The sequence below is a fragment of the Perognathus longimembris genome, chromosome 15 (assembly GCF_023159225.1).
Source record: "Perognathus longimembris pacificus isolate PPM17 chromosome 15, ASM2315922v1, whole genome shotgun sequence".
NCBI lineage: Eukaryota > Metazoa > Chordata > Mammalia > Rodentia > Heteromyidae > Perognathus > Perognathus longimembris.
Genome location: NC_063175.1, coordinates 49,616,660 through 49,633,191, shown reverse-complemented (window position 1 = coordinate 49,633,191; position 16,532 = coordinate 49,616,660). Strand labels below are relative to the sequence as shown.

The 16,532-nt window shown below is 44.6% G+C and overlaps 1 protein-coding gene and 1 long non-coding RNA gene across 3 annotated transcripts in view; one reads left to right on the top strand and one right to left on the bottom strand.

The window, feature by feature from the left end:
- Positions 1-16,532, top strand: part of Rnf152 (ring finger protein 152) — a 62,717-nt gene that overhangs the window by 20,061 nt on the left and 26,124 nt on the right. The window lies entirely within an intron of this gene.
- Positions 6,655-10,361, bottom strand: LOC125364175. Its single transcript, XR_007213433.1, has 3 exons — positions 10,350-10,361; positions 8,571-8,577; positions 6,655-7,471 (listed from the first exon to the last, which is right to left on the bottom strand). It is a non-coding gene; the product is annotated as an uncharacterized LOC125364175 (long non-coding RNA).

Here is a 16,532-nt window from a genome sequence, read left to right as displayed (position 1 = left end):
ATTCTGTTGTTCTCTCCCCTCCCCCGCCCCCCCCCATCTTGTCTATTGAACTTATTTAGCACACATTCCTTATGAAGATGGGATTTCAGTTTTTCTCATCTCTGGAAAATGGGGAAAATTTGCTGCATCATGATGTCTGCCAGACAATTATTAGGTTGCTCTATGCATCCACTGGCAGACCTCAAGAGAATACCGGGGTGATGGTGAGGACAGCTACAGGATTGAGAGGCTGTAGGCTGACACCAAGGGACAAACAAACAAGGTCTGTGGTCTATTGAGGAGGTGTTGGTCTTGCTCTCCAGGTCTGGCTAGATCTAGGAAGGAGGGCTGTAGTGTACTTGGTAGAAGAGAGTTGGGGGCATAGGTATCCTTAAGGGAGGGATCACCATGGCAAGCGTAAGGAGATGGCCCCAGGGTACCTCCTGAGATAGGATTGCAGGGGAGACAGGCCCATCAGATCTAGAGAGCTAAGGAGCCAATAGGGAGCATGTAAGTGCTGAAGAGTCCAGGTCATAAAATCAGTCGAGTCACCAGTAGGACCAGGCGCTGTACCAGAAGTACCCTGATGGTTCAAATAAGTTAGAGCTAGCTCTGGAAGCCACAGTGGGTGATGTGCGTTTGGCTTGAGAGAGAGACCTTCCGATGATGTCTGAGGTTGCAGCAGGTGTTTGCCTTTCTCAGTCTCTGACAGACATGGCCCAGTTCATTCCATAGATTTAGTAGTGGCCAAAAAGGTTAAAAAAAAAAAAAAAGCTAGACTAAAGACATGCCCATCACCTTGGTGTGTTGTTTAATTGTTTGATTATTTATATAATCACGGGGCAAACGCATTATTTTGGAAAATGCTCTTGAGTGTAGATGTTTTTCTACTTCTGTGACAAATTTACTTTAAATGACTATTGATTAACAAGGCTCAGGCTGAAAGGCGCTTGTGACAGGCTGTCATGTGAAAAGAGAATGAACAAAGCCCAGAGGTGTACTTTTGATTCTGGCCAGAGTCTGGAAGACATAGAACTCCAGGGTGGGAATATTTGCTACTTTTGTGCCCTGTATGATCATAACATAGCCGTGAAACGGAAGGGCTAGTCATTGAAAAGCAGAACCAAGGGTTCAGGAGAAACATCACAGCTGTAACAACAGACGGTGGGGAACATTCTCTTACCCTTTGTTGCTTATAGAGAAAATGCTATTTTTTTCCTCACCTATTGAAATTTTTGCTTCATTTTCCAGGATTCAAGCCAGAATGTGTTCAGAGATCATAAAGGTTCAAAAGCAAATCCCAGGCCAAAAAATAAAAAAAGATGGCTTTTCATATAAAAATTATTTTAGTTTCACCATGAAAATAAAGTCATATGGATCTAGTGGGTTGAGTCCTAGAGCAGGAGCCGAAATAAGAAATTAGGTAACTTGACTTTAGTTATTTAAGAAGTCTCCATTTTCTCAGTGGCAAAATAGAAAATGTTCTCTACTTCTTTCCGCTTAGTGTTGGGGTGATCATGACAATGTTTGAAATACCGGGGTGTCATACAACTCTGTGTAGTAAGAATTGTGAGCAACCAGGGTAAGAAGCCAAGCATCCTCTTTTATGCCTGTTCTTATTTTAATTATATTTGTTCTCAAGTTTTGGTTGGAAAATGTGGGTTTCTCCTTGCTTTACTACTTAATTAAATTAAAATGTTGTCCTGAGGAATGGCACTGTATCTAGATGAGGACTATTAGTTGAGAAAGGATTGTACATGAGGGTGTTTGTAAATAATGCTTAGGTGACACTATTGTGATAATTATGGCTATTTGAAGATGGGTTTTATAGCAAGTCTTCAATTTTGCTGTCACTTCTTCCCTGAGCTCTTCCACTTAAGCAAGCACATTTGTCACATGGAGCTAGCCGTTCAGGGAATTAAATCCCAAGAGAAGTCAGCAGCTCTGTGAATTCACTGTTTTTCTGCAGCTAACTCAAGGGTACCAAGATTGCTGTACATGGAACCAGTAAAGACAGGCAGCAAGAGAGAGAGATGGTGCAACCTTGAACATTCAAGTTTCCAACTCCAAGAAATGGCTGCTTTGTGTTAGTTAACTTTCCAGTCACTGTAACCAAAGACCTGTGACAGAAATAATTTAAGGGAGGAAGGGTTTATTTTCCTCATGGATTCAGAAGGTTCCATGTATGGTTGCTCCGCTCTCAAGAGCTTGATCAGAAGAGCATCATGACAGGAAGTAAGTGGTGGAGGATGTTCTTCATCTCAACAAGGACAGGAAGTTGAGAAACAGAATACAAGAAATGACCAACTAGGGCAAGACAGAGCCTCAGGGCCCATCTCTAGCTAAGTATCACCTCCTAAAGTTTCCAGAACATCCTCAAAATAACATCACCAGTTGGAGACTAACCATGATCCATGCTATCATCTCTGGATCAGAGTGACATGGAAAGCTCTGTTAGACTTAGTGTCTCTGTCATGACTTAGTGTGGGATTCATATCCCAAGACTGTGCTTCACTCCACCCATGCTTCTGAGCCTGCCATTTGGGAGGATGTGGGCATGGAGGTGACATGAATGAAAAGACTTAGTCTCCTGCAGACAAATGTCCCCCAGACTTTTGGGGAGTAAGTGGCCTTGATCCATGAAGGGGGCCTGTTGTACATTTCATCATGGTGCCACCTAGCTTTGGGGTGTTGTCTGGCATTTAGCTTCTAGGAGTCTTGATCACTTTTAAGAGTCTGGTTGTCATGTCTTCGCTCACAGAGTCAGAATCTAATTTCAGATAGAAATCCGCCAGTGTGGATTTTGTGAATGGACCTAGGGAAGCATTTAGAGTTAGAATTGAGAACCACCACCTGGTGCTCTGGCGGCTCACACCTGTCACCCTAGCTACTCAGCAGGCCTCATAGCTGAGGCTTCTGGTATGAAGCAAGCCTGGGCAGGAAAGTCCATGAGTCCACTCTTATGTCTAGCCACCAAAAACTAGAAATGGAAGTGTGGCTCAAATGGTAAAGCATCATCCTTGAGTAAAAAGCTCAGGGATAGCATCCAGGCCTGGAGTTCAAGCCCCAGTAGCAACACACACACACACACACACACACACACACACACACACACACACACACAATTGAGAGAGACCCAGGACTAGAATATCCTAATTTTATTACAGTTTTATGATTATCTCCTGTTATAGCAGAATTTCTGAAGCTGGTACTCTTATGGCCATTAATTTACTTTACTGAGTTTGTGACTAACCACAACGGTCTCTTCTTTAGACCTCAGAGAATCTGAACATCCTCTAGATTCATTCACACACTGCTTATAATTATATGAGATGGTGTGTTTGTTGCATAGATTTGGTGTGAACACAGCCGCACACTATATGCTAGTGATTCCCTTTCTCCCTACTACCATCACTTATTTAACATCTTCTGGTGGTTACAATTCTTCTGTGTGACCTTTAGAAGCCCTTTTTGTTGTTATTTGGCAGTTTTTGAGACAGTGGATGAGTTATCTCTAGTCTGGAAAGTCGTGTTACTTGCTACTGTATTGCCGGCTGCATTCTGATGAGGTATTGATCTACACCCCCCTCCCCCACACTGCTGTTTTCACGTCACATTGAACCCAGTCATAGACAAAGTGTAAGCTTGGTGATGAGATCTGCTTGGTTTGTTTTACATTCTCCCATGTTCAATGGGCTATGATTCAGCACTGGCGCCTTCCCTTCCTCTAGGCATTAGTGAAAGGAGACAGATAAAATCCCAGCTTATCAGTATGGTAAAACCATCATAATAGAAAACCTCATTACCTGTTAGTTACCCTGGCTAAAATCATACCCCATTCCAGAAAAGGACTAGTTGAGACCCAGAATGTCACCCCTTTGTTGAGAGGAAGAGAGAGACAAGCTGTAGAAAATCACCAAGGGAATGGGTTCAATGAAAATGGTGCAATTGAAAATCGATTGTATTAAACACAGAGTGCTGTGGATGTATGTGTCTTAACAAGTTCAAATTCTTTTACATTCTTGAGGTTGAGAACTTGCTACTTTCCCCCTGGGCTTTCTTGAATGACTGATGTCAGGTTATGATGTCAGAGTCTATGTAAGGACTTGCTCCTCAGTGGGCCTGTAGGTTCTGTTGGGCCACAGGGAAAGGCGTGGATAGAGGGAGAACCTACTGGTGGTCAGCCAGGGAATTGGCCATTTCCATTTGGCATGCCTTGTCTATGAGAGAGAATAATAATTGAGTCAGAGTGAAAACATACCTTGGTGTGTGTGTGTGTGTGTGTGTGTGTGTGTGTGTGTGTGTGTGTGTGTGTGCGCGCCATCTATTAGAGCTTGAATTCAGGGCCTCATGTTCTCACTTGGCTTTATCACTCAAGGCCGGTGCTCTGTACTTGAGCTTCACCTCCACTTCCACCTTCTTGCTGCTTAATTGGAGATAAAAATTCTTGGAACTGTGGGTTAGCTTTAAACTGTGGTTCTCAGATCTCAGCTTCCTGAGTAGCTAGGATTACAGGTGTGAGCCACCAGTGCCTATCAAAACCACTTCTTAATAATCTGGTGAAAGTTTGGAAAGGAAAATACCACACATAACATCTTACCCTTGCATGGCACTGGTGCCCAGCAAAATATTTTATTTCTGGCAAAATATTTTAAAGAGAAAAATGTGTCTTTTGGGCAAATGAGTTGTGCACAGCAACAATGGTGGTGATGTTTGTCATTCTCTCTAGTAGGTTGAATAATGCCCCTCAAAGATGCCTTGTCCTAATCCTTGGTGAAAGGAACTTTGTAGAAGTGATTAGTATCTTGATAGGACGAGTTTGTCTTGGGTTATTCCAGTTGGCCTAAGACAGTCACAAGGGTCTTCGTGAGAGGGGCCCTTATGAAAAGTCCAAGGTAATGATAGGTGATGAGATAGAAACAAGAGGTTGAAGTAATGAGGATGAGCTCGTGAGCCAAGGAATGCAGGAGGCCAGTCGAGGCTAAGGGCAAGAGAACAGATCCTCCCTTTGGAGCCTTCAAGGAACCAGTGCTGCCAACACCTTCATTTTAGCTTGAGGAAATGAATTTTAGACATCTGGCTGCCACAACCTGTAAGGGCATACATTCTTGTTGTTTGAAGGTACTAAGTTTCTTGTAATTTGTTCCTGTAACAGTAGGGCCTTCACACATTTGCCAATTTCATACTTCTCACAGTGGCCAAATGTGACATTGTATCTTCTGTGTTTATAAATTTACCAAGTGCAGGTGGAGATGTTAGGACTTTTAAAATGGATACTTTCCACTCATCGAAATTGGTAGGTTGAAGTGGTTAAGTAGTCAAGAAGACCAGGAGAACAATACTGAGCTGCTTCACTTAGTGGTGAACAGGGTGGTTGAAGATGTTAAGCTCAGGTTACGGAGTGGTTCTTAGCTAGGAATTCATGCGTGGCCATTAGCACCTGTGAAGCTCTTGTTAGGGGAGCAGGCAGGTATGGATCTTATTTTCTCCCTTTACACCTGGCTGGTCTCAACTTCGCATGCTCAGTCGTGTCACTAGGTGAGCTTTGAAAAGTCGCGATGGCCAGGTTGCAGCTGGGATAATTAGAATTCAATTAGAGCCTGTGGCTGGGGAAGCAAAGCCTGGGGCTTTCCACAAATCTCTCCAGGTGATTTTCAGCGCACAGCTAAGATGGAGACCTGCAGCAGTGGCTGCCGAGTGAGGAATCGGTTCTCTTTGGAAGTGGACCTCCTAGATTGCCTTTTCTTTTGAGTTGGGGGGAGGGGGATGCTCAATTTTAGACTTTGTGTCAGTGATCTGCACTGACCAGGTCTGGTGTAATTAATTCCAGCTACAAGAGTATTCATATTAGACTACAGAAGTGTTAATTACTAGTAATCCTGAACACGTAACAAATCGGTATCACATGATAGCTTAATCAGCAAACACTTGTCTCCTTTTATTGCCCATAAGTTTGCTTCCTCCTCAAATAAGCATCTCTTATTTCTTAACTTTATTTTTAAAAATTAAGTAGTTAGACAAAGGGGTTTCAATTTCAATTCAATTGCTGAGTTCATTGCCGCTTGATCAATGTGACCCCTTCCATTGTTCTTCCCAATCTCTTCCCACCCATTTTCACATATGGACATTGACTATGTATGACTGTTGAGAATTGGTGGATATTGCTTTTCTTTATATCTCCAGGTTGGAGGACAAAAAATAGATTTGAAATTTCTTTTTTTGTGGGGGAAACACCTCGCAGAAAGAAGCCAGGGTCTTTGCTAGCAGCCCTCGCTGCTTTCCCTGTCGGTGTCGTGTGTCTGGGTGCTTAGTGCTAGGATGCAAGGTGCTGTCCAGGCCAGCTCTGGGCTGCTGGTCACAAGCACAGTGCAGTAGGTTTACAGTTGTTTTCCTAAAGCACAAGGTGCTGGGTAGATCTCGTAGGTGCGGGCAAGAAGGTATGTAGAGAGAGCCTGTAGTTTTCCTGTAGAAGAACAGATCTACAGGGTCGCTGGGTGGCTCAAGTGGAAGAGCCCTTGTCAGATTCCTGAGAAGCTAGGAGTACAGGCAGGAGCCACTGGTCTCGGGCTCCCTGTTTTACGATGGCATGGACAAACAGATGACTGTGCTGTCATGAATTTGTATGTGGATCTGTGTGTCTGTGTGGATGTGCATACATTTGTGTATGTGTGTATATAGAGGGGAGACTTCACTGTTACATTTCCACACATGTACTTCCATGTGATTACAATGTAATCAGTCTGTCACTCTTCCCCTATTCCTCCCTTCCCAAACCTTAGTGAAAATTTTCTGTGCTCTAAGGAGATGTAGCTTGAGTTTGCCTTTTAGTAACTTGAGTTTTATTAGTGGTTATAGCTATTCACAAAAGTCTGGTGGTGATTATAATAGCCATTTGAGTTATTTTTAACTCTGCTTTCTGAGAGTAGAAGGGAATTATTTTAAGGATGTAGAATAATTGTAGCAAATGCTCAAAGAAATTTTGTTCTTTCACCAGTGTCACTTAAAACCATTTTTGAAAAATGATGAGGAGTATAATGATAATAATTGCACTTGGCTTTTAAGGCTTATTGTGTCCCGGACAATGTGCCGTGGGCTTTGAGCGTGTTTTCTCATTTGAGCAGCAGGACCTGCCTATTTTCTCAGCTTTCACGTTTTACAAATGAGGGGCATGGAACCCACAACAGGGTCAGAGAATTTGCCTAGGTTCCAACGGCATGGCCTGTGGGTGGAAGGCCATTTGATTCCAGAAGGTTCTGACTCACGCCTTCTTTCAACGCTGCTACTGCATTTTGCCTTGAGCAAAATCCACAGTGAGGAGGTGGGGAGGAAAGGGTTTCTAAAAGAGATGGGGAAAATAGGTATTAGCTGATGCAACCCAGTCTATCCCTGACAGTTTGGATAACAAAGCATCCTATTTAGTAACTTAGCCGTAGACTGAGGAAGTAAGGTGGTCTTGGTCCAGAAGCCAGTGTCGCACCCTGACACACAGACACTCCCTCTGCCACAGTTCATACCCTCCTTAGGGATGGCCTTCCAGTTCAGGTGTTGTCCTCTCTAGGTTGCTTGTGAGTCTCTTACTGACTTCTGGTTGTTACCTGGAAAAAAGTGATTTGGTAACCAAAGGTAATTGATTTTCCTCCCTCCCTTTCCTTCCTTCCTTCCTTCCTTCCTTCCTTCCTTCCTTCCTTCCTTCCTTCCTTCCTTCCTTCCTCTCACCCATTCCCTCTCCTTTCCTTTCTTTATCTTTCCTTTCCTTTTTCTGTTGATGCTGGAGACCAAAACTAGACCCTCCAGCATATTAAGCAGTGTCCTTCCACTGAGCTCTACCCTCAGCCTAGTTTTGTTTTTTTTTTCCTTCGAATATCTATATTTGGCATATTAGCTCAGAGATTCTCTCTTAGGATACAGAGTCATTCAGACATGTAATATCTTAATGATTAGAAAAATTGTACAAGCACTAATACCCCTTGCAAAAATATTGTACACTCGAGGAACCTTTGTTGGAGTGGGTAGGAGCCCAATCTTCCTGCCTCCTTACCGCGTTTCCTTGAGATGCACTTTTTAATTTGAGCTTCTCCTGCGTGCCTGGCTGGGGCCACAGCACTGAACAAAACGCACATGAGGCCGAGGTTCCAGGGAGACCTGATGGGTGACTCTAAGCACAATGCCACACGGCGATGACATAGGTGTTAGACGGTGGCACAGATCTAGAGAAAAATATGCAAAGACAGGGGAGAGGGCATGCTGGGAGATGTTGCTATTTCAAAAAGCAAAAAAGGCCACAAGGAAGACCTTTGTAATACAGAAACTAATTTTAAGTGTAGACCTGCAAGTGTGTGTTTCTGTGTGTGTGTGTGAGTGTGTGTGTGTGAGAGAGAGAGAGAGAGAGAGAACACCTATAGAGGTAAGTTAGTAGAGGCTAGGCCTAGGGAGCCAGCAGGGAAGAGGGAAGGCTGTGGTGGGTTGGGCTAAGTGGCAGGAAGTGTGGTGGTGTACTTCCTGTGGAGGGAGGGAGGGCTTCCTGCTCTCTGACTGAGAGACTGACTGAACTGTCAGGATATTGTACGGGTCACACAAGGGCAACTGACCACCAGTGTTCTTAATGAGAGCGTATGGCCTGGACCAGGACATGGACAGTGATGTCGGGGGAAATGGTCTGATTGCACTCGTGTTTCGTGGGGGGCTTGTTGAGGAAGAGTCTAGAATTGATTCTGGTGATGGGGGCCTGAGCCAGGGGCTGGGTGAGGCTGCTAGCCATTGGAGGCTAGGTCCAGGGGAGCAAGTTTGGAGGGAGGATTGGGGACAAGGGAAGAACTCTGTTTTGGACAGGTTAAGACCTTGATGATCTCGAATGCTTGGCTATGTCCATGTTTGAATGAAAATTAGACCTTGATGATCTCGAATGCTTGGCTATGTCAATGTTTGGATGAACATTTTAAGTAAAAAATGATATCTTGGGGGCTGGGAATATGGCCTAGTGGCAAGAGTGCTTGCCTCGTATACATGAGGCCCTGGGTTCGATTCCTCAGCACCACATATACAGAAAATGGCCAGAAGTGGCGCTGTGGCTCAAGTGGCAGAGTGCTAGCCTTGAGCAAAAAGAAGCCAGGGACAGTGCTCAGGCCCTGAGTTCATGGCCCAGGACTGGCCAAAAAAAAAAAAGATATCTTGCCAGGTGCCAGCAGCTCAAAACTGTAATCCTGGCTACTCAGGAGGCTGAAATCATGGTTCAAAGCCAACCCAGGCAGGAAAGTTTGTGACTCTCTTATCTCCAATTAACCATGAAAAGAAGTGGAGCTATGGCTCAAATGGTAGAGTGCCAGCTTTGAGCAAAAGAACTAAGGGACAGTGCCCAGTCTGTGAGTTCAAGTCCCGTCCCCCAAATACCACTACACACACACAATGGGAGTCTCCTAGTGGCCTGCTCTCTCCGAGGTATGTTGTTTACATTGTTATTATAAAGGTGATGTATAGAGGGGTTACAGTTACATAAGTCAGGTAATGAGTCCATTTCTTTTTTGCACAGTGTCACTCCTTCCTTTGCTCTCTCCCAGTTTTTCCCTCCCAACCTCACCCACAACTTGTATAGTTCATTTTCAACACTGTGTCTACTGAGTACCACTGTGATGTATGGTTTTTCTTTTTTTTCCTAATGTTTGTACCATGGTGGTAGTGGCGATTTTAATAGTTAGCTTCAGGGTAAAATACACACCATCTTGTATTTCTCATTGATTCAAAGCCACCTCTGCACAAGAAACACATCCCAGGACCCTTTGGGGATGGAGACTGAGCCCAGGGCAGGAGGCAGACGCGGGGGGCAGGCAGAAGGTGCTTTCCCACTTCCCTGGCTTTGACTAGAACTACAGCAGACCTTTGTTTTTCAAGCAGAGTTGAGTGCTCAGCATTATGCAATGAAAGTTTCAAGTCGACTGCAAAAGCACACCCAGGCAAACTGAAATAGCACCGTCAGCAGAGCCCTAATTTGTTCCTGTGTTAAAGCTTCACCGCCCCTTTATAGGTGTGTTTGTTCATTTACTTATTTATGTATTTACTTATTGTGGTGCTGGGGGTTGAAATGAGGACCTAGCACATTCTAGGACCTTTAGCCTTTGTCTCTAGTCCTACCTTTGCTTGCGAATGTTATTTTGATGCTTTGTACGTGTGCTCTTCTCTTCATTTTTCTTTTTGTTTATTTTGAGAGTTCTGTTTTCCTTTTAGCCATACCTCTTGTGCTCTCAATGGTGAAGTGAAGCCATAAATAGTGGAAAAGAGCCAGGGCTTATTGAGTGTCTAGTGTATACACCACTGGATGGGTCACTGTGCTAATCACACACACACACACACACACACACACACACACACACACACACACACACACACACATCATTCCAACTTAAGCATTGATCAGAGGAGACATTGAGGTCTACTAGCCCGGAAGTTCCCAGGTGGCCAAGTTGGAACAAGCACATGAATGGCTTATACTGATGTCCAGCTGGCCTGGCACCGGTTTGTTGGCTTGCAGGAGTTTTAGTGCTCTGAGCTGACCTCATTGCTTAGTGAGTGTGTGTGTGTGTGTGTGTGTGCTGGTCCTGCGGCTTAAAATTCAGGGCGTGGGCACTGGTCCTGAGCTTCTTTGGCTCAAGGCTAGCTCTCTACTACTTGAGCCACAGCACCATTTCCCTTAGTGAGAGTTTATCTGAGATACTTAGCGTGGCTCTTCTTAGATAGTAGCACCAGATGTCAGAACTGTCACCTACACAAATGAACAAGAAAATCCTCTTAACCCGGCCCCCCCTACTACTGTAAACATCCTATAGTGTCATCTTGTGGGTCCTTTTCTCCACGGACAGTTCTGGGGAGGGACAGAGGGGTCAAGCAAATGAAACAGGCTTTGCTCTTTGCCCTACAAAAATGATCATCACTAGGGAGAGTGGGGAGTAAATCTCTCTCTCTCTCTCTCTCTTTTGCCAGGACAGTGTGAATATCAAAAGGTCATCAGAGGCTTTAGAAACGGGATTGAAGTGCACTTTGCGTTTTTCTCAGGAGGAATCGTTCCTTGCCTCTCGGGAGATCGTGATTTTAAGCACATGTGACGTACAGACCGTGCGGCTGCCTTCCTTCTCTCGCCCGCCCTCAGAGTTAATTGGGTAGGGCGATGGTGAATCATTTTTTTGGGGGGGTCTGTTGGCGGAATCTTATCTTTCAGAGAAAAGATGCCCTGTATCCTCCAGTCTCATAGAATGCCGGAACAAGTGAAGCTATTCCACGAGAACAAAGTCATGCACGGTTTCCTTTAGCCATGGGGAAGGGGGGAGGGGGGAGGGGAGCCGCTGAACACTGTATGTTTTTATGATTGGCTGATAGCCCATAACTCCTCAAGTGATGCACGGCATTGTAGATGTTTGCTCACGAATCTTGAGGGTTTACACAGAGAGGGTAAACATCATTCTGTGCTTTGTAACATTTTAAACGTGGTGTCTTATATAGACAGGGAGACTCCTCCTGTCTTTATTATATTTTTGTTTGGTTGATTTGGGTGATGCTGGGTTTTGAACTCGGGTTTGCTAGGCAGGTGCTCATGAGCGACTTTCAGCCATTTTTGCTCTGGCTATTTTTAAGATAGGATGTTGAGCCTGGCCTGGACGGCAAACCTCCTATTTAAACCTCCCACTGGAGCAGGGGTGATGAGCATACAACACCAGATTCTGCTTCCTTCTGTTGAGATGGACTCTGGTGGATTTGTTAACCTGGATGGTCCTGGAACCAATATCCTCCCAAACTCAGCTTCCCTTGTACAGCTAGATACCACCTTCCTTTTTTAAAGCTGAATAGTACTGCCTTGTACGGACATACTACAGCTTGCTTATTCTTTTATCTGTTTGAGATAGTTGGATTTCTTCATGTTCAATCTATTTCAAATAACAACTCTATGAACATAAGTGTTGATGCCTCTAAGATACCCACTCCTGCCCTTTTGGTTTTTCTGCATGTGTACCCAGAGGTAGAATTGCCAGATCATATTGTAGTTCTCTTTTTTTAATTTTTAAGACTACTAATGTCTGATTTGATGAGTTCAGAGCTGAGGAACTAGAGAAGAGGACAAGAGACCTAAGTGCTTTCTAGTGAGACGGAGCTTTTCTGTAGGATGTATATGAGTTGAAATTTTCTCAGTCACTCAATGACCTGTCATGGGATATTCTAAAGTCCTCGTAAGGTCAGGGCTCTGCTAGAAAATGCAGGACCCTGGGAGGAAAACCACCCAAACCACTTGCACCGGGCCATCAGATTGTTGTGCTGGAAGGAGTGGTAAATCAGAGCTGAGAAGCAGGAAGAGACTCAGGTTAATACACACAGGAATGAATGTGATACACATGTGTCTGACCTTCTCCATGGAGGAAGGGAGAGGCCAGACAGAGCCTCGTGTGGGTCCTAAGTTTTACGAAAACAAATCTCCAGGGAAACAAAGCCCTTGTCCTCACTGGCTTGATTTGAGTGTGACAGCTGCCAGGCTTGTCCAAGCCATGACAGTGGCCTCCAGAAGAGACACAGGCCCCTGAGAACACAAAAGAATGTGTTCTGCTTTTTCGTCTGGTTTGTGGTCAGCTGTCAGTTAATAGAACTGAGCTGAAACTTAGAAAATGAGGCCACAAAGGGGCTTTCAGGAAACGTTGATCATGTGGGATTATTCTGATCCCCATTGTGTGGGCTAGAAAATGGAACAATGGCTTGTTCGTGACAAAGGGTACACTAGGAAAAAAAAAAGGAGTGGAATTGCTGGTTAAGAAAATAACAAAGTAAATAGGATAAATTTGTGATGAAAAGGAAGGGGAACCTTGGGGGGGGGGGACGACGCGAAGCTGAGTTAAGTATTAGGATTTGTTGTTTTGTGTTGTTGTGCTAAGTTGATTTTATTTTACGGTTCTGGGAATTGAGTCCAGGGTCTCACACATGGTAGGCAAATGTGCAGTGCTCAGGCCCGGCACTAGATTTCAAGTGATACCAGAGGTTTGTCTAGGCAGCCCCTTCTGGTTTTTGGGCTAAGGTTTTATTGGCCCACACACATGTTCATTTGCATACTTATTGTCTATAGTTGCTTTCTCTTATGGTGGCGGAATTGAGTAGTTGTTACAGTCATGGAGTAGCCCATAAAGTCTAAAATGCTATCATCTGTTCCTGTTAGAAAAAAATGTAGCAACTCTTGCTTTGGAATCATAGCTATGCAAAGCAGCATTGGAAGACCATGGGCCCTTTAAAATGGGGAAGGCACTGGCTGGGGTCGCTCTTTACCTGAGGCTTTAGAGATTGGACTCCAAGGACTTAACACGCGTGGTTCCGCTTGTGTGCAAATGGCTGTATTTAAATTTGTTGTAATTGTTGCTGTAAAGGTGAGATACGGAGGGGTTATAGGTACATAAGTCAGATAAAGAGTACATCTCTTTTTGGACAATGTCAAATGGCTATTTTTTTTTTTCACTCCTCTCTCAGAGGAAAGGGGAATCTGTACCTTTCATTGCTTTGGTGTCCCCAAAGTTACAAATCATTAAGCCAGCTAAGTGCTGGTGGCTCATGCCTGTAATCTTAGCTATTCAGGAGGCTGAGAACTGAGGATGGAAGTTCAAAGCCAGCCCAGGCAGAAAAGTCCTAGAGAATTAACCACCAAGAAGCCAGAAGTAGAGGTATGGCTCAAGTGGTAGAACCAAAACAGCTAAAGGACAGTGCCCAGGCCCTGAGTTTAAGCCCCAGGACTAGCACATCTGTGCAACACGTGTGTACACACACAATCACTAGACCAGAGGGAAGCCTTGACTCAGAACTGATTTCTGCCTGGTAGGATGGTCACTATGATCTTGCTACTTTATATCAGAACTAGTATGACTGGCTGGTGCTCATTTATTTATTATCCTTAAATAAAGCCTCTAGATTTGCAGCACGGCGCGGCAATGGAATGTGTCATCTTGTAACTATTATTAATGGACCAGGGACTGTCTCTTGGATATTGGTTCCTTGGGCCTTAATAGCTAGTGTCATATCACATTGCAGATCCAGAGATATTTATTACATGCCTCTCCCACCTTGGAAAAAAAATGAAGGCTCTGATGTCCCAAATCTTCGGGCTTTGTCGTAATTTTTTTATGGGAATCCACTGGAAATCACTGCTAGTTAGCCTGACAGTGTTATTGGATATCCATCATGATTAGAACCCTGCAGGAATTGCTAAAAAGCAGAAGAATCTACAGCGGGCTGAGCCTGACTTGTAACTGCTACTCCTGCGCGTGGCTCTTCCGTGCCCCTCGCCTCCCATCATTCTCTCCACACCAGTGGGAATCTGACTCCTCTGCTACCGGCATAGACAGATGTTTTTGGAGAAGGTTGAAGCTGGGCAGAAACAGAAAAGGGAGGAAAAGCAATGGTGCTTGTAGCAAGCGGTGCAAGTCTCTCCTTTACGAGAGACTCAGAAACGCTGGGCAAACAGAGGAGGCTGCATCTTGGCATCCAAACGTTACCCTGAGCAAACCTTGGTTTGACTTCACTCTGTAGCCACCTGTTAGAGGGGAGTATAGGGCCATGGCTGTCTCTCCTTTTGGTGTTCCTATTCAGTGGGAGAGTTCTGCTCTGGAACAAATAGGTCCCTGCAGTGGTAGGCTGGCACCAGGCTGGGTACATGGAGCCTTGCAAAGAGTAGGACTGACTCTCAGGCCTCTAGGGACCAGAGGTTCTGAAGGCCTACTTATGAAGCCATTTCCAACCCAACCCACTGATGATGACACTGTAGAGCACAGGTGACGGTAAGATGGAATTAGAAGCCTTCTGACCACAGCACGAGTCTTTAGTAGAGGAAGAAGACCTTTAAGAGCCAGAAGGAACAACACAGTCACTCCCCACCTCTGCCCTGTAGCTATACCATAGCTAGCTTGGGGGTGGGGTGGGGGGGGTTATACACCAAGGACAAAACAGATCCCTAGGATTTTTTTTTACTGATGTTGGAGTTTGCCTGCTTTTATGGAATTACGTGCTTGGACATTATCCTAAAGTATTTGTGGCGCTGTAACCAGATAGCATAGTCACGATGGCTTATAAACAACAACAACAACAATATTCATAGTTCTGGAAGCTGGGAAATCTATGCATCAAGAGGTGGGTAAATAGTGTCTGATGGGGGCTTTATTAACTGTGTACCTAGAGAACAATTTCCCTTGGGCCTTCCTTCGGTTATAAAGGAATTAATCCTGTGAGTCCTCATGACCTTATTACCTCTAGAGCCTCAGTGCTCATGCTCCTTGGAAGAATGGCTGGTTCTGGGCTGCAGGCAGGGGAACAATGTGAGGAAGTACTCAGAGAATGATGAGGACGTGGCCAAGAACACAGGGACCACCAGCCTGTAGGGCTTTACACTGGCCAAACCTCGCGCATATTAGCATCAAAATAAATGAGACAATAGTAGGTTAGAACTTGTTGAAGAATGTGAAACCATGGCTGTAGACCATGATAAATAAATAAGAAATAAATGCAACTGTTCTCTGAAATAGAATGCCAGCTATTCAATTTATGAATGCCAAAATTAGTAGGCACAAGTTTTGATGAGGAATAGGATATATATATATAGCCCAGGGTGCTACACCACAAAACATGCATTAAATAGAGTAGGTAGCTGGGTGCTCAAATACAGGGGTAGCCCAGTGCCCGTGCTTTATGTCTGTAGTCCTAGCTACTTAGGAAGCTGAAATGAAGTTCAAAGCCAGCTCAAGCAGACAACTCCATGAGCCTCTTATCTCCAATTAACCAGCAAAAGATGGAAGTGGAGGTATAGCTCAAGTGATAGCATGCCAACCTTGAGTGAAAAAGCCAAGCAAGAGTGTAAGGCCCTGAGTTCAAGTCCCAGTACTGAAAACACACACACACACACACATACACACACACAAATACACATACACACACAACACACACACACAGTCCAATGTGTGAGTTAGAGACCGGAGAGACACGGGAGATTTAAGCTAATATAATATGCCCACCTGCTAGGATGGATGGAAGAACTCCATAATATCTCCCTCGGCTCCCCTACAAAGTATAATCTGAATCTATTCATGGACAAATCCAAATTAAGCAATATTCCATGAAATAATTGGTCGTTTTCGAAACAGTCAAGGTCATAAAAGTCAAAGGAAGAGCAAGTAACTCTTCCAGAATGAAGACCAAAGATGCCACAAGTGATTGCTTGGACAGTCATCCCTGCCACGACTAGAAGAACATTAAGTGAAATTTGAGTGGGGCTGGTGATAGTATATGCCTGGGCCAGCTTCGCGATGGCAGGGCTTGTGCTACAGGCGTGCAGGAGTGGTTGGCACATGCAGGAGTTATGGGACCTTATGTCTGCAGCGTCTTCTCACATGGTTCTGGCAAGGCGCACTGGGGGAGTTCGTTTCTTGTCACAAAGTGGAATGGCTGCATTTATGAAGTAGATGATGGCAGCGTTGAGCTGGCATGGCAGGAGGGGGAGGAAGATGAGAGCAGCACATTCCAGCAGGGACCAGGGAGATAAAGAAAGGGACAGA